Source organism: Ailuropoda melanoleuca, chromosome 15, assembly GCF_002007445.2.
Source record: "Ailuropoda melanoleuca isolate Jingjing chromosome 15, ASM200744v2, whole genome shotgun sequence".
Lineage (NCBI taxonomy): Eukaryota > Metazoa > Chordata > Mammalia > Carnivora > Ursidae > Ailuropoda > Ailuropoda melanoleuca.
The window spans coordinates 26,427,595-26,450,404 of record NC_048232.1 but is presented as its reverse complement, the minus strand read 5'-3'; the positions used below and the strand labels follow the sequence as shown (position 1 = coordinate 26,450,404).

General features: G+C 36.9%; 1 pseudogene; it reads right to left on the bottom strand.

Annotated features, from left to right (window-relative positions):
- Window positions 1-2,690: 2,690 nt before the first annotated feature.
- On the bottom strand, window positions 2,691-5,370 carry LOC100481344 (annotated as a pseudogene).
- Between the last annotated feature and the right edge of the window lie 17,440 nt (window positions 5,371-22,810).

Sequence of the window (22,810 nt, the reverse complement as noted above, 5' to 3'; positions counted from 1 at the left end):
TCATCATCCTTGATGATTACTATCATTCATGCCAGCTCAGCAATTCATTTTAAAAGATTCTTAAAATATTTTGAGTATGAAAATGGTTTTGAGATTCACACATGTAACAATAGCTCTTCTTTTTTACTGTTTAATACTATTCCATTGTATAAATCCACCACAGTTTGTTCATCCATTCACCAGCTAACGGGTAATTGGGTGGCTTTCAGGTTTTGGTAATTACGGATAAAGCTGCTTTTTTTTAATGTAAAGTTTTGTACATTCACATAAAGATTTTTATGTGAACATAACTGCTATTTCTCTTGGGTGAATACCTAGGAGTGGAACTGCTGGATCATAGCGCAAGCATACAATTACCTTTATAAGAAACTATCATACTGATTTTCAAAGTGGCTGAACCTGCACCATTTTGAATTCCCACCCGCAATTTATAAGTTCTTCCTCATCTTTGCCAGCACTGGATGTTCTCTGATTTTTTAAAAAGTAAACCATTCCTTTTTTTTTCAAAGTACCACAAAATTTAATAGAAACAGGCAACTTTATTTTTAATAACATTCTTAAATCTGCCCATCAAAATCACAGTAGATAATGATTTAAGAATTTTTATTTTATTAATGAAATTAGATTTTTACATAAAAAGATCAAAATGACGTTATTTTCAAAAACAATAAAAAATTTTATTTACTATGGAAAATAACCATTTTGATAAATGAAAAAGAACGGTTTTCTTTTTATTTTTTTGGTTGTCTCTCCTGTTTTCACTCTTACAATTTAATAAAGTCAGAATGATTTTATTTGCTTCATTGTCTGTGATCTAGTTTGACACAAATGGGGATTACTTTGGTATTTGCTAAAACATAAATAATAAGGTTCTTAAAGATTAAATAGAATGTTAAGTTGGGTGTTCAATATTTTGAAAGCTGAATAAACTAAAATAATTGGAGTTTGTGGTCACAAAGCATTTGTCATTTTTCTTCTTTTGTCCATATGAAAATACATTAACGGAAAATTATCAATGGAAAAGCATTTTAAAATATATGTTACATTCCTATCAACTTTATTTTTTTTTTAAAGATTTTATTTATTTATTTGACAGAGAGACAGCCAGCGAGAGAGGGAACACAAGCAGTGGGAGTGGGAGAGGAAGAAGCAGGCTCCCAGTGGAGGAGCCTGATGTGGGGCTCGATCCCAGAACACTGGGATCACGCCCTGAGCCGAAGGCAGATGCTTAACGACTGCGCCACCCAGGAGCCCCTCCTATCAACTTTAATAATAATGCTTAGTCAGCAATTTTATCAATTTCTTTCACTCAGTATTAATACTTTGTCTAGAATTAGAGGTAGACTGATAATTTTTACTCAAACATTTTGGAACACAGTTTTAAGTGCCATGTAAGGAATTACAGAAAATCATACTTTTTTTTATATTTGAGATTTCACACTGTTATATTCAAAATAAGTTTTTAAAGATTTATTTATTTTTTAACAGTTATATTCAAAATAAGTTTTTAAAGATTTATTTATTTATTTATTTATTTATTTATTTATTTAAGAGTGAGAGCAGGTGAGCGAGCACGAGAGACAGGGGCAGAGTGAAAGGAAGAGAGAATCTCAAGCAAACTCCGCACTGAGCGTTGAACTTGACACAGGACTCTATCTTACGACCCTGAGATCATGACGTGAGCCCAAACCAAGAGTCAGACATTCAACCGAGCACTGAGGCACCCCCAAAATAAATTAAATAATTAATTAAAAAAATAAATTTTTTGATATATAATAAATTGTTGCTTAAAACTCATTTGGTCAAAATTATTACTCCAAGGAACTACTTTAGTTACTTTTAAATACTAATAGTCTTTAGAATCCTTCTTATAAGGATTTTCATTTTCGAAGAAAAAGAAAAGTTTCAGTGACATCGGTGCACTTATAAGCTCCTCCTACAACAAAGAATTAGGTACGAGAGTGATTACTGATATAAAAAAAATAAAATTTAGAAATGCAAATTGGGTTAAAGAAAAATACTTGTATTAGATTTTTAGTTATTTTAATGTTAAAATGCAACTTACACCTATTAAGAAGTAACTTTCATTTTTTTTCTTTCACTCTTGTTTGCATCTTGTTTTAGAATAGAGCACAGAAATGTATGCGTCCCTCTGCTGCTCCTCTGTACCTATGAAGGCATCCCCAAAACCCCCAACCACATAAAAGGTCATTCCTATGGGTGAGATGGGAGGCTCTCCATCTGCCAGAAATAAAAACAAGGGCTTAGTAATAAAAAAATTTGGGGGTGAGGGCCTGGGTACCCCAGTTGGTTAAGCATCTGCCTTTGGTTCAGGTCCTGATTCTAGAGTCCTGGGATCGAGCCCCCTGCGAGGTATTCTCCCTCTTTCTCTGCCCCTCACCCCCCTGCTCATTCTCTCTCTCAAATAAATAAACTCAAAAAAACATTTTTTGGGCAAATTTCTGTATTTTAAGTTTGAGGTATTCTCTACTACTTTTAAAATACATGGTTTTCATTTTTGACACCAAAGGATTTTTTCTTTTTAAATAAAGCATGACCACATTTTAAGTTTCTGCCTAATACGTGTAAAAATAGAATAATGTCACTTGAGATCTAACAACGTAACAAATGAATCCTCTTCTAGAGATGAAAGATATCAGAAAATGTATTCTTCATTCAGCATCTGAAAATAAAAATAAACCTGAAATGATAATTTTTAGAATTATAATGTGAAAAAGAAATCTTCCATGGTTGAACCCAATTTACAAAAATTCACATTTTTATAAGATTTACCACTGAATACTACTGTTTAAACTGGATTGTGGGGACCAGGGATTCTGCAGTGAATACTTACTGGTAACCACTCACCTTAAACTTTGGGGGGAAAATGTTTACAATATGACAAGAGTAAATTAAGGTCATTACTTGTCTGTCACAGACTAGTTCCTGGATTTGAGAACAAAGGCTTTAATGGATGAAGAAAGTTCTTGAAGCTCTTTACGAGCAGTATTGGTGATATCTTGTTGTTCTTTGGCTAATTCAATCACTCCAGGGATCATTTCCCTGTCTAGTCTTCTTATTTTGACTAGCTAAATGCTTTACATCTAACCCTTGATACTTTACCAAAAGCCTATTCTGATCCTCTTGGGATTTTCCTATTTAGAAGAACGGTGATCGGTGGGACACACCTGGTTGCATGGTGCACAGTGTGAGTTGAGAACTGAAACAGGACTCAGTGTGAGGTGCAGAATAAGAGCAGGACCTTCTAGAAAGTCCTTGATCGTGTGCTTTCTACCAGTTCCAGAGGTAGAAGCAGTTGAAGTCATGAACACTGAACATACCACCTTGAGATGCATTTTATTAAGAGCTTTTATTAAGTAAGCAGCAAGTTCAGAAATAAACTTAAGGGCATCTTGTATGTGTTTTCTTAAAAAAAATCTTCAATCTTATCCTGGAACATAAAAGTGATCTCTGGTTTCTTCTTACCAGTGTGAGATGACTCATCATCACTGTCTTTATCTTTTCTTCCTTTCTTCTAGATGTTTTAAGTTTTGTACTCTCTGCCATTGCCCCCACCATCTCCTCCCACACTTCCACTGCCCTCTGTTGCTTTTCTCCCTCGTTCTTTTTCATCCTTTTTACTTATATTAATGCTTTCTAAAATGGAAACCTGTTCCAGATCTTCTTCAGTGATTAAATGAACAGGATTATTTTTCATATCCTTTTCAGTTTTTTGGTGCATCAAGTCACTGAACAGTTCTGTGCAGTTATTGATAAGTTTTCCGCTGACTGCAACAGTGTCGCTAAAGACTAGCGCTAAAGTCAGCTTGCTGAATGCTCTCATTACCTGTGGAAGCGACGCTGCATCTCAATTGATAAAGAACTGGGCAACAGAGGTGCGACATTAACCATGTTCCAGAGCTGATGGCTTCCTGTCCTGAGGCTTCCACACGATCCGCAGGTCCTTGACCAACACAAGCTGCTTTCAAAAAACCAGAGTTGTGTAGTCTTTGATCTTTTCTTTATGTAGCTCACAGCACTTGGGAATCCAAGTTTGAACAAAGCATCAAATTCTTGATGGCCACTCTGCCTGCAAAAGGACTCCACCCAAGTACTCTCTGTCTGGAGTAAATGTCAGGGACAAAATAGCGCCGTGTCCTGTCTCTCGCCAACCACACTGCCTCGTAAACGTCCACTATTAACAAGTTCCTCAAGCACAGAGTAGAGCAGCTTCTCTTGACATCCATATTTTGAAATCAGAGAATTCACTGCTGTAGCCGGGTAAAAGCACTGAACAGTCCATGGATGTGTGCTTTATGTCAGGCTACAAAAGCTTCAGTAAATATTACCGCTCTGTTATTAAGATCGATGGGTCCATTAATAATTCTACCTAGTCACTGAGTTAGTGCCTGTGTCAGAAAGCTTCCAGGAAGATCACAGATTTTACACAGTTCTGATGTGGTGACCTGACCACTTTCTTGCAATTTATCATTTACCTCTTCTACTAACCGATCCAAACAGTCCTCATCTATCATCTATCAGCGCTAGCTGAACATGCTTTTCTGATTAAACAGTGTCACCAGTTGTATTTTCACTGTGAGTCAGATCTACGTTGATCACCTGTTGTAGATGAACAACGTTTACTCGACCACCTCAGACATAGAGCTTATTTCTCATTACTTTACTAATTTGGGCTGGAGTAATGTATTCCTTCCCATCACATGTGTGAACTACTTCTAGCTGTTTCTGAGCAATCAACTTATTCGCAACCTCAATGCAGCTCTGCTCTGACAACCTCTGCGTGGCCTCGGCGAGCTGCGCCCGCTGGACATCAGCCGCCAACCGCCAGATCTCCTCGCAGGTGTCCTTTCCCTACGCCTCCAGCTGCTGAAGAACTGACCACATGACAGCCTAAGAAATCAACCATCCTAATTAGTGAGTAGTGATATCAAGATGTTTTTAAGCTTGCATTTCCCTAGAGACTGAGAATGCTGAGCTTATCTGGCAAATGTATACCTTCTTTGATGAAACGTGCATTCACATCTTTTGCCAATTTGTTTTTTGAGTTGTTTTCTTATTGTTGAGTTTTGAGGGTTCTTCTTATATTCTGGATTCTATTTATCTGTCAGATTTGTGATTTGCAAACATTTCTCCCAGTCTGTGGCTTGTCTTTTCTTCCTCTTAATACCGTAGTTTTCAATTTTGATAAAGCTGACTGATCCCATTTTCCTGTGGATCATGTTTTTGTTGTCCTAAGAACTCTTTTCCTAACTCAAAGTCGCAAAGATTTTCTTATACACTTTATTTAAGAACTTTTATACTTGTATGTTTTACCTTTAGGTTGATGATCCATTCTGAATTAATTTTCATCTGAGGTGTGAATTATGGGCTTTCTTTTTTTATATGGACATCCAATTTTTTGAGCACCATTTGTTGAAAAGACTATCCTTTCTTTAACTGCTTTTTCATCTTTTTCAAAGATGGGTCTATACCAGGCTCTCCATTCTGTTCCATCAATCTATTTGCCTATCCTTTCACCAATACAACACTGTCTTAATGATAGTTTTTCTTTGATTTCAGAACTGTTTTCACTCCTCCCATTTATTTGCCTGTCAGCTTGTTAAAATCTTTAAAAAACCCCAAAATTCCTAATGGGATTGTATTGGATCTATCAATCAATCTGGGAAGAACTGACTTTGTAACATGGTGAGACTCCTAATCCATGAACTAGGTACATATCTCCATTTGTTTATGTCTCTCTTGGGTTTCTTTCATCAGTGTTTGTAGTTTTCATCATATACACCCTGCACATTTTTATTCCAATTGCTAGGATAGAGAAATACAGTTAACTTTTACATGCCAACCTTGTATCCTGTGTTCCTGGTAAACTCACTAATTTAGGAGTATTTTTTGTAGATTTTTTTTTTGTATTTTGCTTATAGACGACTGTGTTATCTGTGAATAGAGATTTATTACTGCTTTTTTAATCTGTAAGCCTTTTATTTCTTTTTCTTGCTTTATTGTACTGGCGAGAACTTCCAGTTAATGGTGAGAGGGGATATCCTTGCCTCATGTCAGGTCTTATGGGAAAAGCATTTAGTCTCTGACTATTAAGTATGCTATTTAGCCTCTGTAGATACCCTTCATCAGGTTAAGGAAATTCCATGCAATTCCTGGTTTTGACAAGTGCTTTTTCTGCATCTACTGAGATGATCATCTGGTTTCTTTCTTCAGTCTGTTAATACAATAAATTATCCTGATTTTTTAAATGTTGCACCAACCTTGCATTCCCAAGACAAACTCCAATTGGACATGCTGTATTTTTTTGTTGTTGTTGAGTGGTTTTACATGTCTGTTTATGAGAGATACTGGTCTATAGTTTACTTGTAGCAGCTTTGGTTTTGGTATCAGGGTAATGCTGGCCTCATATAATGAATAGGAAAGTGTTTTATTTCTTAAATGTTTAAAGATTTCACCAGCTAAATCACTTAGACTGGAGTCTTTTTTCTGGAGGGTTTTAAACTATGAATTCAACTTCTTTGATAGGATATTCAGGTTATCAATTGCTTCTTCAGTAAATTTTGTTAGTGTCTTTCAAGGAGCCGTCAAAATTGTGGGCATAGACTTGTTGGTAGAATTCCCTCACTGGGATTCTATTGCCCTTTCTCTCATTCCTGATATTGGTGATTAGCATCTTCTATCCTTTTTTTCATGGTTTCCAGGTTTATCAATTTTAATGACTTTGAAGGAGTTATATTTTTGAAAGTATCTTAGCAGGTGTATTATTTTGAGTTAACAGGTTTTTTTTCTTTGAGCATTTTAAAGATGTCATTCCATTGTCTTCCAGCTTGAGTGGTTTCTGATGAGAAGTCCTGTGATTCACGGCATTGGTCCTCTATCCTAATGCATCCCTTTTCTCCAGGTGCCTTTAAGAATTTTTTCTTTGTCTTTGGTTTTCAGCAGTTTGAATATGAAACCCCACAGGTGCGTGTGTACAGAGTGTGTTGGTATAATCATTATTATAATATAATAATAATTTATAATCATTATTCTGAACTCTAGTTCTGACTCTCAAATCCATACTGATTAGGTCCCTGGCAGTCAGTACTGCATCTTGTTCTCTTTTTTGAGGTGAGTTTTTCCATCTGTCATTCTGTCCAGAAAAGAATAGATGAATGAGAGAGCAAAATATGAAAACGGCAATAACAACCCCAGAGACATATACACTAAACAAATCCGAAGAGACCTGAAACCAGAAAAAAATATAAGAAAAAAGAGGAAGAATATCATCAGACAGGTGAACAGAACAGAGCAATACACTAGATCCTGTATTTTGGTCTGTTAGAAAACTAGATCCCAAAATGTAAAGAAAGAAAAACTTATATATGTACAAAATAAAATTAAATATGATGAAAGGATACATGTAACTGTTAAAATGAAAATTAAAAAAAAAAGAAGGAATATAAACAGACAGGTGATGAGTACAAAGCAATCCACTATATCCTGAGTGTATTTTGGTCAGTTTGTTAGAAGAAGCTGCATCCCAAAATTGTAGAGAAAGAAAAACTTTTATATATACAAAAATAAAATTAAATACAATGAAAGGGCAGATATACTTACAAAAATGAAAATTAAAAAAATTTTTAAAAGAGTTAATAAGAAGTTTATTGAAAAAGGAAAGAGAAGAAAATTAAAATTTAAAGACTAAAGAATCGTGGGGAAATGACCATGAACTCTATGTGCTGTAATCCCCCAGCACTGGAGTTTGCAGTTCTCTATGACCACTAAACTTGGTCTTAGCTGGATGTTCTTGCTGAGGGCCCTCTTGCACTGATTCTCAGGGGTCTTTGCCCCAGCGGTATGCACTGCCCTTGCCAGGGGGCCAGGCTAAGTAAGGGCCTCCAGATTGCTTCCTGTCGCGTTTTGCTTTCCAAGATGCTTTAGAGGATGAAAATGAAAACAGTAGCCTGCCAATCTCCAGCCTTGGAGCTGAAAGCTTGGGGGCCCTTTCTCTAGTATGCCCTCAGGGAAAAAAAGTCAATCACTCCTGTCTCCCTGGTCTCCATCCCGCACTCCATGCTCACCCAGCCTGTGACTCTTGCGTTTCTATCTCAGACCCTGCTTCGAGTCTCCAAACCCTGCAAACTCCTGCAGCACACACCCATGCCACTCCTCCCCAGGGAGGATGTATGTGGCAACCAAGCTGAAAGCCCACTCCTGGAGTCAGTGTTTGCAGCTGGCTTCCCTGCTCTGATGCCTGGGAACTCTACCGTACTCTGGCACCCCTGGTCTTCCTATGACCCCAGGGATCCTGAGACCACACAGTCCCACCTAGGATTCCACCCTGCTTCACCACCTGAGCGCCTTTCAGGCAGGGATGTCCCTCACCAGAGCAGACTTCTAGAAGTTCCAATTTTGTGCTCTGCTGCTTTTTCACTTTCTGGTAGCCGGCTTGCAGGGGCTCCCTCCCCCTGCAATCTATTTTCCCATCTATCGCTTCAGATTCCCTTCCGCACCTCTTACCTTGCAGAAGGGGGTGGCTTTTCTATTTGTAGAGTTGCAGCTATTCTTTTCTTAGATCTCTGGTTGAGTTTACAGGTGTTCGGAACGATTTGATAACTATCTAGCTGAATTCCCGGGACCAGACGAACAAAGGGTCTCCTACTCCTCCGCCATCTTGGACTCACTCCAATTACAGTTATTTTAAATTACCTGACAGTTCCAACGTCTGTGTCATATCTGAATCTTGTATGTTGTTTGCTTTGTTTATTGACGGTGTGTTGTTTTTTACTTCTTGTTTATCCACATGCTTTGTAGTTTTTCTTCTTACATTAGTAATGACTCAGGTAAATTGTTCTTATGCCTGGAATTGGACATTCCCTTTCCTTCCTCTAGTCCTTTAGTGTGGGGCTTCGAGTCAATCTGGTCAGCAAGTGAGCTGGATTTAGGGTTTGTTGTGCACCATAGCCTTCAAATTCTTTCATAAATACTTGGTTTTTAGGTTGGGGATCAATTGCCAATGTCTGCTCTTCCTCCAACTCTAAGCTACCCTTTTAGGCTGCACCTCTTGCTCCATATTCTTACAATTCTCCCAGCAATATTTCACTATTACTTGTAACTTGATACTCTTTAGCCATGTGGCAGAGGTATAAGGGGAAGCATTTTCGCTTGCTCTGATTAAGCTTCCGTCTTAGGCATGCACTATATCTCTGGGTCAAGGGATAGGGTCCCCTCAGTGCTTCTCTGTCCCCACAGCGTATAGTTTTGGGCCCAGCATGTACCGCTGCCCTCCCTCAATGGGGAGATGTTTTTTCTTTTCCCTTTCCCCAACAGAAACAAAGTTTCATCAATGCCCCAAGAGTGAATATTTGTTTTCCTTTCCTCTGTAGTTTAAGGTTCTGTTTAAGCCGGAAAGGATCTTGATAGGGTTTTAAACCATTCCCACATTGGCTGCTATTCCCACACTCCAGGCTGGCGCAAGGAAGGACTCACTCTCAGAACTCTCACGTATCGTTTCTGTGAACACCTGATGAGGTTTGCGAAGAAAAGTACAGAAATGGATGTAATTTTCCCTTGTATCTGCACGCCCAAATTCTCTCCCCAGCTCACACTTGGCCGCCACCAACTCTTTAAGGATTCTGGTTAAATTGTTCTTACTGTTTGGATGCATGTTTCTCAAATAGGCAAGTGCTCACATCTTGTCTCTCCCTACATGCACTTGCCCCTCTAGATTTGGGGCTAGTTGGTTGCCCTTCAATCTCAGCTCTCTAATGAGTTCAAAGAAGTTGTGAACTTGAAATGTGTTGAGTTTCTTGTTGATGTGCTGAAATGGTGAGTGTAGAGATATTTCTAGCTCTCTATATCCTACAAAAATAGAGTAGAAGCTGGGTCATAGATTAAGCATATATTTGGCCTTAGTTAGTTTGGTAAACTAGATTTCCAAAGTGGCCATATCATTTTATATTCCCAACACCAAAAATAGATGAGAGTTTTAGTTATTCTACACTCTTGTCAACTCTTGGTAATGCCAATCTTTAATTTTAGCCAGCATCTGGTTACCTCTAGTCTTTCTGTCTCTATGAATTTGCCTATTTTAGGCAACTCCAATAGGTAGAAACATACAATATTTGACTTTCTGTGTCAGGTTTATGTTACTTAGCATAATGCCTGTAGCATACATCAGAATGTCTTTCCTTTTAAGATGGAGTAATATTCCACTGCATGTATCACTTTTGGTTTATCCATTCAACTATTCATGGACACCTGGATTGTTTTGACCTTCTGGCTATTGTGAATAATGTTTTTGTAACCATTGGTATACAAATACCTGTTTAAAGTCCCTGTTTTCATTTCTTTTGAGTATATACCAAGGAATGGAATTGCTCATCATATGGCATAATCAGGGGCGCCTGGGTGGCACAGCGGTTAAGCGTCTCCTTCGGCTCAGGGCGCGATCCCGGCGTTATGGGATCGAGCCCCGCATCGGGCTCCTCCGCTGTGAGCCTGCTTCTTCCTCTCCCACTCCCCCTGCTTGTGTTCCCTCTCTCGCAGGCTGTCTCTATCTCTGTCGAATAAATAAATAAAATCTTAAAAAAAAACTTAAAAAAAATCATCTTATATTTACTTTCTTAGAAACCACTAAACTGTTTTCCATAGTGCTATTCCATTTTACATTCCCACCAGCATTGTACCATTGTACCCAGTTTCTCCACATCCTTACAAATACATGTTGTTTTCCATTTTTAAGAAATATAACAGCCATCCTAATGGGTTTGAAGTAGTAGCTCCTTGAGGGTTTTTTTTGCATTTCCTTAGTGACTAGCGATGTTGCACATCTTTTTATCTGCCTATTGAAAATTTGCATAACTTCTTTGGAGAAATGTACATTCCAGTGCTTTGCCCATTTCTTAACTGGCTTTTGTTGTTGTTCAGTTGAAGCAGTTCTTTATATGTTCTGCATATGAAACCTTTATCAGATACATGGTTTGCAAATATTTTTTCCACATTCTGTAGGATGCATTTTTGATACTGTCCTACGATGCATAAAAGTTTTTTTTTTTAATTTTGATGAAGTCCAATTTATCTGGGTTGTTGTTGTTGCTGCCTATGCTTTGGTTGTCATTTCCAAGAAATCATTGGCAAATCTAATGTCATGAAGGTTTTCTTCTACGTTTCTTCTCAGTTTTACAGTTTTAGTCTTACATTAGGTTTTTATTTGCCTTGAGTTAATGGTTGTAAATGGTATATGGTAAGGGTCCAACTTTTTTATTTTATTTTTTTTTTGTATGTGGATATCCAGTTTTCCCAACATTTGCTGAAAAGACTCTCTTTCCCCCATCCACTTGTCATGGCACTCTTGTCAAAAATACATTGACCATATATGTGAGTGTTTATTTTCAGACTCTATTCCATTCCATTGCTGTATATGTCTGTCTGCATTCACCATTTTGATGATGTAGTTTTGCATTAAGTTTTGAAATCAGGGAGTGTAAGTCCTTCAATTTTGTTCTCTTTCAGGATGCTTTAGCTATTCAGGGTCACTTGAGATTCCCTATGAAAGTTTAGAATAGATGTTCAATTTCTGCAAAAAAACAAAAACAAACAAACAAAAACAACTCCCCCTCAAAACCCAACATCATTGGGATTTTGACAGGGTTTGAATTGAAGCTGTAGATTTCTCTGAGTAGTACTGACATCTTAGCAGTATGAAATCTTCAACTCCATGAACACGGGATGTTTTCCACTTACTTGTGGTCTTTAATTTCTTTCAGCAACATTTTATAGTTTTCAGTGTACAAGTCTTTTACTTCCTTGGTTAGGTTTTTCCTTAAATATTTTATTCTTTTTGATGTTATTATAAATGGAATTTTCTTAATTTCCTTTCGGATTGTTCATTGTTAGTGTATGGAAATGCAACTGATTATTGTGATGCCTATCTGTAATGTCCTTGCTTCTTCTGTAAGCCTCTGCCTATGATGCTGTGTACCTGGGCAAATCAGGGTGTTTTTTGATAAAAATTCTTCTCAAATTTGGGCAGCTTATTAAGATTCTACTTCTTTAACTAGTTTGTCTCCAGGGTTTTCAAAATTTTATTATCTTGCCTAATTACACTGGATAGGACTTTCAGGGTGATGTTTTATAGAAACTTCAATAGTATACATTCTTGATTTGCTCTATAATTTGGGGATAAACATTCAATATTTCACCTAAGGATGGTGTTAGATGTAGCTTGTTGTATCTATTGAGATGATCATACTTTTTTTCTTCTTTACTCTGATTTTTAAATGTAAAATCAACCTTGCATTTCTGGTATAAATACCATTCAGCCATAGTGCATTATAGTCACTTATTGTATTATACTCTTTATTTATTATTGAATTCAATTTGCCAATATTTGTTTTTTAGTTTTTATAGGGGAAATTTTTATGTACAGGAATGGCTTATTACACTGCTTTATCTAAACTCATTGGCCAGAACTCAGACCAACTTAATAGCAAGGGAAGCTAGAAAATGGAACAAATGGCTAGTTCTGCCATAGAAATTAAGAGATATGGAGTATGGAAATGAGAACGTCCACTGTATATCTAAGCAATCTCAATAGGAGGAAGGGGCATACAAGGATATCAAAGAGAGACTATTTGGCTAGAAGTTGTTGAGAATTTTCCAAATTGATAAAAATACATGAATCCACAGATTTGAGAAACACAATATATTCCGAAAGAGAACATATTTAAGAAAAATTCATGCATAAACCTGTTATAATGGACTACAAAACATCTAAAACAAATGGAAAGACAGAAACTAGAGGGAAAAACAAATCAATCAGTAAGGATTGGCAATATGACTAACAAATTTTTCAGTAGTAACACCAGATACTAGAATACCATGGGATGTCTTCAAAATGCTGAGAGAATATAATCATAATACTCCAGAATTAAGTGAAATGATCCTTTCAGAATTAAGGTAAAATAGAGATACTTTCAGAGAGTCAAACACTGATAGAATTCTATTGAGAGGTCTATACTATGAAAGATGGGGAATTATAGCATTTCTTAAATGCAAGCAGTAACACAGAATAAGTAAAATAGTAAACATGCTTTATAAATAAATACCAGCTATCTAAAATGGTTAAGAGTTAATTTGTAGGATTAAATAAGAATCAGACCTAAAATGCTGGGTAACAAGAGTATAAGTTAGAGAAGAATAAACAAAGTTCAAGTGTTTTGTGTAGTTTGGGAAAGTTTAGGTTTTGGAAAATTAAATATATGTGATAAAACTGTAAGAGTAATAACCACTCAAAGAATAGAAATAGTATGTAAATGCCAGAGTGAATTAAAGCAAATTAAATTTTAAAACAAAGAACAAATATTCCATTTTTAAAGGGGAAAAGTAAAAACAGCAGAAGAAATATAAAAACAAAATAACAGAAACAAGTTTAAATATATAAATAATCACAATACATGTCTATGGACTAACTAAACTCATTGGTTAATAAACAGATAACAAAATTGGAAAAATACAGCTGTCTACAGGTGACATACTTAAAATACAGGGACACAGGAATATTGACAATAAAGAATGGAAAATGATATCCCAGTATAATACCATTCAAAAAAAAAAACTAATTATTTTTTTAAAAAAGAAAGAAACCCGAGGTGGCTATACTAACATTAGACAAAATACACTAGGCCAGTAAGTATCATTAGGGACAAAAGAGAGTCACTCTAAAGGTAAATCTTGTATAATAATTCTAAAGTTTGAGCAAACTAAAAAGTGGCATCAAAATACAAAAACAGCTTCTGTTTTCCAGTCTGTCATATAAGGCACTTGAAAGTCAGTTCCTTAATCTAATGACAAGTGAAAGATAGACAAACTAAAAAATCAACAACTCTTCTTAGATCTGTCTGAAAAGTGAGGTCACACCAAACTGCTGTTCCCAAAAACTGAAGAGAAAGATAGGCGAATTTAGAAAATTACAACTTCCTGGAGCAGAAACAGCCACAAGAACCAGTACCAGGTTAGAAAAAAATCTAAACTATAATTGATGAATTGCTGGAGGCCCCGTGTGGACAAGTCTGAGAATTTAAAACCCCAGAGGGACCCAGTCATCGAAGGGGGCCCCACACCTTGGTGATTTTTTACCTCCAGAAGCCTTACCAAGCTCACATACTGAATATCAGAGAAAAACAACAACAAAAAAACAAAACACAAAAAACAAACAAAAAAAGCCCTCTTGTTTCTGACAGGGAGAAGGGAAAAATAATCATTTTGAGATACACCAGAGCATTCTGTTTTTCATAATAAGGCCTGTCCTCAAAAGAAACTACTTTACCAAAGGCTAACCTTTTGGGGATTTTATCTGAGACTACCAACTGGGGAAAGGGAACTACTCAACTCCACCTGGCTCTAGTTTTCCTATGTGAGACAAGAGAAAAATCCAAATTGAGCGCCCCCTTTATAATTCCATGTAGGGGATGCGAAATATACAACTCCAGACTTCTCAAATCAGCCTGTCCCTTCTAAGGTGGGAAGGGAAATCTCAGAACTACTTGTGAATTTCACAGCCTAGGGTCGCGAGCTTACTAAAACAGTGAGACCTAATCACAGGACTCTAGGACACTTTCCCTCCTACACTTTATCACTACATTACTAAAGGACTATTTACCAGAGTTCCTTTTACTCAGTACATGATGTCTGGCTTTCAACAAAAAAGTATAAGGTATGGTAATAGGCAAAAAACAGTTTTGATAAGTTCACACCTATCCTTGATAAAAATTCTGAGCAAACTAGGAATACAAGGGACCGTCCTTAACCTGATAAGGAGTATTATCTTACCTGATAAGGTATAATTCAGTTGGGAATGTAATTTCATATAAAACAATTTTACAAAAGCAACAAAAACTGTATCGTACATATGACTAATTATTACAAAAACCTTGACTGGAAAAACTTATTTACACAGCGTTCTTGGATGGAAAGGCTCAATAACCTAAAGATGTCAGTGATTCTCCAAATTCATTCATAGATTCAATGCAATTCTGATCAAAATCTCTCAGGGCTTTTTATGGGATTTGACATGATCCTTAAAATTATATGCAAGAGCAAAGGGCCAAAAAGAGTCAAAACCTCTTGAAGAAGAAGAAGCTAGAGGGGTAGAATTCTGACTGATTTCTGATATTTGATTGCTGAGGGCCTCATTCCACCTTCTTCCCTTGTGTTCTATACCTGGACAAGCTGATAAGAAAAGCTGCGCACTCCCTCCTTTGATGCCGGCAGGAGATTCAAACAAGGCATGCCCCTTTCCTAGCCACAGCAGCCCTACCCTTATGTATTAAAAACAACAACAAACAAACAAACAAACCCAGGCCAATGTCCTTTCTTTGCTCTTGAAAGCCACTTCAGACCTGCTTGGGAAGCCTGCTCTGCTCCCCTCAAAGATCTCAGGTAAATCTCAGATCCTTCTTAGGATGTGTGTGGCATCATCTGTCTGGACATGTGAACTGAACTTTGAGTGAGGAGGGTCCATCCACCTCTGCAGGTGACCAAACAGGGAGGATGCCTGATGAGATACATTAAGATGTACTGAAAGGAGTACAGACGAGGGTCTCTGCATAAATGATTTTCTTGTGTAGGAACCATGACTCCTGGAGTGGTGCAAAGTGGCCCTGGGTAAGAAGGGTAGACAGGGACCTGATTACATAGTTTTGAAAGTCAAGGTAAGGAGTTTAGATTTTATTTTCAAAGTGATCAGAAGCCATCGGGGAGTTTTAAACAGGGAGAAACATGATCTGATTTTAACTTTTTAAAGATTCATCTAACTGTTATGGACTGAATTGTGTTTCCCCCTCAAATTCATATATTGAAGCCCTAACCCTCAAAGTGACAATATTTGGAGATAGGGCCCTGTAATTAGGGTTAAATTAAATGAGGTCATGAGGGTGGGGCCCTCATCTGATAGGTCTGTTGTCTTTATAAGAAGAGGGAAAAACACCAGAGATGTCTCTCTCTCTCTCCACAATGTGAGGATGGAGTGAGAAGGCAGCCATCTACAAGTCAGGAAGAGAGCTCTCATCAGAAACCAATCCTGATGGCATCTTGATCTTGGGCTTCAGAACGATGAGAAATTAAATTTCTGTTGTCAAAGCTGCCTGGTCTGAGGTATTATGTTATGGCAGTCCTAGTAGACTATCGTGGTTAAGTGGAGAGGGGAAATCAATATTGGAAGTGAGGAGAGGAGTAAGAAGATGATGGTGGCTTGAGCTAGGGCATAAGCAGTAGGGATGATGCGAAGCACACACATCCGGGCTATCCTCTGCAGAGTAGCCCACAGGACATGCCAATGGATTGGAGCTAGAGGATGAGAAAATTAAAGGATATCAAATTCTAGATACATATGCAGGCAAATAAATCAGGCCAACTTTCTGTTTTTAATTTGGACTTTAAGAAAAAAAATCACTTGGCTAAAAAATAGAAATAAGCTTGAAGAGGAATTAGAAGATGTTTTTGGATAGAAACAACAGTGAGGTTATATGGGCACTAAATTATCATTTTATAGTATTATGTAATATATTTTTTTACCATATAACAGGATCCTACAATCTCAGAGTACATTAGGGCAACAGCATCTGAAAGAGGTATTAAGCCATCTCCCCCTAACTCCCAAAATAAAGTCTCACCTATGTTTCCTCCACACAGTAACAAATGTTTTATTCCCTCAGAATGTATATTTGGACAGGTCTATATTGCTCTTAACTCTATTGGGCACATGAGAAAAATTATCATTTTAATGAACTTCCAGAAATCTCTGTGAAGCTGTTACTGGAGAGCCTAATGACAGCCCTAATTTTGTCATTGTATTTTCAGGGAAATATTAAGTATAAGGTTTCTTGGGGTGCCCGGGTGGCTCAGTTGGTTAAGTATCCAACTCCTGGTTTTCAGCTCAGGTCATGACCTCTCAGTCATGAGATGGAGCCCTGCACTCAGTTCAGAGTCTGCTTCAGATTCTCTCTCCCTCCCCCTCTGCTTCTCTCCTCATCATGCTCTCTCTCTCTCTCTCATCTCTCTCTCTCAAATAAATAAATAAATAAATAAATAATTTTTAAACAACACAATAAGATTTCTAGTCCACAGAAGGAGAACCGCCTGTTTTAACAGCAGAGAAAAACAGAATTTGTTTTCACACAGAATTTTTTTTATTATCAAAAATTTGCTTTTGTTTTGGTCATGTTGATAATTTTTGTAAGGTGACACAACACAATTAACCCACCAGATGCATTCTGTAGCTGACTTGCCTTCTCTGCCCAGAAGAATATGTGTCCTTTTAAGTCTAATTCTCTTTCCTTCTGGCTAGGAGGAAGAAAGAAGGTTGGGGGAAGAGATATACTAGGACACTCTTAAATGAAACAATCTGCTATTCTCCTGTTACACGTCTGATTTGGCTCAAAATTCATTCACTCATTCATCCATGCACCATTCTAAAACTACCCAACCAAAACTGGAATAATAGCTTCAATTTATCCATATATTGACATTATGGATTCTGATCTATTGACCAATATCCAGCCTTACTGTGTGCCCCAAAGCTACCAAAAACCACAAAATACCACTTGGCAGGGATATACTACATTACAACTCTTATTAGCAAATATTCTATTAAATTCATTTCTAAAATTTTCGTATCAAAGACTAATTATGTAAATCATTTTTTAATCACACCATAAACTCTTCATAGTTTAATATTTATGTCAAGAAATATACATCATAATAAATATTATGTCAAAAATATACTATGGCTTATTGATACAGGACCAAGTATTATTACTTTATAATGTATGAAGAATTATTTTTTTCTGGTACCACATCTAGAGTGTATATAATCTTGTTATGCATCCTAACTGTAACTTATACTGGAAAAAAAAACAGTTTTGGAGGAATTGAAAAAAAAAGATATGACTTTTTTTTGTATTCTTTTTTCATATCAACGTTAGTGAGCCATCGAATTTCTACTTTTCCATCACTGAAGGCTAAAGCCTCCTTTCATTTAAATGAGCAGAAGTAAGTACTTTATCTAAAGCAACTCTCAGGGGGAGAGGTCAAGCACAGACATAGATGCACAAAATTATTTTCATTAAACCTAAAAATACATATAAAATGTCCAAATTTGGGAGTTTCCTGCTACTGAAATTAATGCTTTTAGAGCAAAGCATTTTATTTTTTAAAATGAACTTAGAACCACAGTTCCAGCTGTACTGTTTCCAGGTCAGTAATTAGAATGCCTGATGAAGCTTTCTTTCCTTCCAACTGTAACTGCTCTTGTTAATATAGGTTAGAAGTCCATAATGGCCACGTACACACAATAGGTATTTTCTTGAGACACGAGAAATAGCTTACTGGCAATGAATACTTATCAAGACATCCAAATTAATTTTTTCCCTCTTACTCTTAAGGAGAAAAAAGACAGGGGCACCTGGGTGGCTCAATCAGTTAAGCATCCAATCCTTTATCTCAGCTCAGGTCTTGATCTCAGGATTGTGAGTTTAAGCCCTGCGTTGGGCTCCATGCTAGGCATGGAGCCTACTTTAACAAAAGAGAGAGAAAAAATGACAAAAAAATGACTTTATTCATTAAGATCAGTTAAAGCACTGTGTTTTATACAATACTAAAAAAAGACGGCAATGCCTTTTCAATTAACATATTTCTCACCATTAAAATGATTTTTTTAAGGCCAAAGAAATACTTTTGTCTTGAACAATTATAAGGTTATCAATATTAGTCTTGTTTATAGAGTAATTGGTAAAAATCCAAGTTTCCTAATAAAATTCAAATTTAATAGGTAAAAAAATTATAACCCTAACCAATTATGTGAATTTTATAAATGAATAAATTTCAATTAATAATGGCTTCTGCTTGCAGACAAGATGGAATAACGGGGATAGGACTTGTTCTCCCACTTAGAATAACTAAAATACCAGAAAACTGTATGGGGAAAAACAAAAACAATGAAAAAAATAGTTTTTATGATTTCAGACCTAAAGGAAAAAAGAAGTGAGCTCTGAGAGATGGGAAAGAAATGAAGGGAGCCCTAAGTTTTTCCCAGCTTACTGCCCTGAGAGTTGCCAGCTGAAGTTCCAGAAAGGAGAGTCAGACAGAAGCACGAGGACTTCCTGAGTCAAGGCACTCCAGTTTGCAGGGCAGAATACGTAGGAGGTTGGTACACAGCATCGGTTGGATCTTGTTTCTTAATTCATTCTGCCATCTCTGCCTTTTAATTTTCATTTAAAGCAATTACCGATAAAGTACTTACTTCTGCCATTTTGGTATTTGTTTTATATGTCATATCTGTTTTTCAACTCCTCCATTACTGCCTTCTTTTGTGTTTATTTTATCTAGGATACAATTTTTACTGTATTTAACTTACTTTTCTGTATACCTTTTAGTTGTTTTCTTAGTGGTTCTCCAGAAGTTTAAAATTAACATCTTAAAAATATACCAATCTAGTCTGAATTAACACCAGTTTAGCTTCAATAGTAGAAGAGTAGCTTCAATCTCTGCTTTTATATAGTTTTGTCCCCTATATAATTGTAATTGTCACAAATTATATCTTTAAATACTGTGTGCCCATGACATAGATTTCTAATTATTTTTTTTGCATTTGTCTCAAATCATATATAAAATAAAATCAGAATTACAAACAAAAAATATAACAACACTGGCTTTTCTATTGCCCATGTAGTTAAACTATATTGGTGTTCTTTATTTCTTCATATGGCTCTGAATTATGTCTGGTATCTTTCCATTTAAGCCTTACGTTTCCCCTTAGCATTTCTTGTCGGGCAGGTCTACAGGTGACTACCTGAGCTTCTGTTTATCTAGGAAAGTACTATTTCTCCTTCATTTTTGAAGGACAGTTTTGACAGATATAGTATTCTTGTTTGACAGGTTTTTCTTTCAACTCTTCAAATTAATCATCCACTACCTCTGGGTCTCCTTGGTTTCTGGTAAGAAATTAGCTGTTAACCTGATTGAGGATTCCATCTATACAAGAAGTCACTTTTTTCTTGGTGCTTTCAAGACTCTCTTGGGCTTTGTTGGTTTAATTGTAATGTGTCCTGGTGTGAGTCTCTTTGAGTTTATCCTATCCAAAGTTTGTTGACCTTCTTGGATGCATAGATTCATATCTTTTACCAGTTTGAGGAAATTTTCACTCATTATTTCTTCACATCATCTTTGTGCCCCTTTCTCTCTCTCCTCTCCTTTTTGGATTTCTGTTATGTGTAGGTTGGCAAGCAAGGTAAGTTTCCACAAAGCAGTCAGATTCTGATTCCTTTTCTTCATTTTTTTTTTTCCTGCTCTCCAGACTGGATAATCTCAACTGACCCATCTTCAAGTTCACTGATCCTTTCTTCTGCCTGATCAAATCTATTGTTATGCCCCTCTAGGGAATTTTTATTTTAATTGTTATAATTTTTTAGCTCCATTTATTTGATTCCTATTTATGGTTTTTATCTGTTTGATACTGTCTACTTGGTAAGACACTTCTCCTGGTTATCTTTACTTCTTTGTCTATGATTTCCTTTATCTCTTTCAGCATGTATAAGGTGATTTAAAGTCTTTGGTAAGGGGCGCCTGGGTAGCGCAGTCGTTAAGCATCTGCCTTCGGCTCAGGGCATGATCCCAACGTTCTGGGATCGAGTCCCACATCGGGCACCTCCACTGGGAGCCTGCTTCTTCCTCTCCCACTCCCCTGCTGTGTTCCCTCTCTCGCTGGCTGTCTCTCACATAAAAATAAAAAAATCTTTAAAAATAAAAATAAAAATAAATAAAAAAATAAAGTCTTTGGTAAGTACGATTTCTGCTTCCCTGGGGACACTTGCTGTTAATTTTTCTTCCTAATAATGAGCGCTATTTTGTTTCTTTACATGCTTCATAATTTTTTTGAACATGGACACTTTGAATATTATAATGTGGTAACTGGAAATCAGGTCCTTCTCCCTCCCCATGATTTGGCGTTGCAGGTTTTTGGAGGATTTTATTGGCTTCTTTAGTGACTTTTTTAAACTAATTTTGTAAAGACTATATTCTTTGTCATTAGTGGCCACTTTAGTCCCTGTTATATAAGCTTATTGGTCAGCTAGTGACTTGCCAGAGACTTCTGTAAGTGATTTTAGTAATCAAAACCCTCATCCTCATCATCTCCCAATCTCTGCAGATTGGCTCCACTTGGACACTCCTTTAGTTCGTAGCCAACTGCATTTAACTCTTCATTTCCTGCCTCTATGGAGCCTAAAGGTCAGCCAGAGATGGAAGTTCAGGATCTTCTCAGGTCTTTTATGAGCAAGCCTCCAGTCCTGTGCATGTGTGTGACTTTCTGTATACCTCAAGAGCTTTCCATAGCTCTTACATCCCTACATATCCCCTTTCCCAGTCTTTCCCCCAGGATTTTTCAGTATATCTACTGTTTGCCCTGACTGTTATCTCTTGCCCCAGGCAGCTGTAGCTAGTATATTTGCTATTAAGTGTTTTGACAAATGCTTCCCAGACTATTTGATTCAATAAAGCTCTGAGGAAAATGAATGAAAGCCAAGCCCTTGAGTTGACTCTTCAGGGAGTCACCAAACAAGTCAAAACACATAACACAACTCTTTGAGAATAGGGCCCATATTACTCCCTCTGAACCAGGAAACTAAACTAAGAATGCAGACTGCTGTTTTCATAGCCACCACCAAGCTGAAGATTAAGAAATGGTAAGCAGGTGAATTGAAATGTCACAGAACTCTCTTAATGAAATTTATCAGCTTCCTTCTTTATTATGTATCCTTCAGTACATTGTATAAAGTTTTTGTTACATTGAAACTTCCAGAAAAGTTGATTCTGAAAGTTTTCTCTAGCTTACTCACTGTTTCAGGAAAGGAATGGAATTTTGGAGTTTCCTACTAAACCATTTTAATGATGGTTGATCGGGAATAATGTCACTCGTGGACACCTGATTTTTGACAAAGGTACAAAGTCAATTTGATGGATATCTGTATGCAAAACAATGAATTTCAACCCATACTCTATACCATATATAAAAATTAAGTCAAAATGAAAGATAAACTAAATTTAAAATGTAAAATAATAAAACATGTAAAAGAAAACAAATGAGAAAATCTGTTTCCTTGGATTAGGCAAAGATTACTTACCTATGACTCCAAAAGCATGATCCATAAAGGAAATATTTGTAAATTGGACTTCATCAAATTTAAAACTTCTCTTCAAAAGATACTGTTACATAGTATAGGGAGTGATGTCAGCAACATGGTGGGATAAGGTGTTCCTATCACTCTTTTTAATTAAGTAATTAAACATCCATACACTAACAAAAGTACTTTTGTGGGTATTTTTGGTACTCTACCCCAAGAGTCTCTTTAGGAATCTTGCCCCTGAGTACACCCAGCCTGTAAGATACAGACAAATCTCTGTAAGTGTTGCAGAACCATGATGCCAGTGAAATTGTATAGACCCCTCTCATTGCTGTCAAGACAAAAACCATCCTGGACAGGCACTGATGCATGAGACAGAATCTGCAGAAGTCCGGCCTTCCCAAAGGAAGACTCTAGGACACCCTGGGAAAGGAAAGGAGAGGAGAGGAGAGGGGAGGGGAGGGGAGGAAAGGGGACTGGAGGGAAGGAGGGAGGGAGGGAGGGAAAGTAAATACTGCAAAACCACCATAAACAAAATCAAAATTCAATCTAGGAAAAATGCAGCATTTGCAATCCATATCACAAAGGGCTAGTTAGTCTAACAAAGAGCTCTACAGATCAATCTGGGG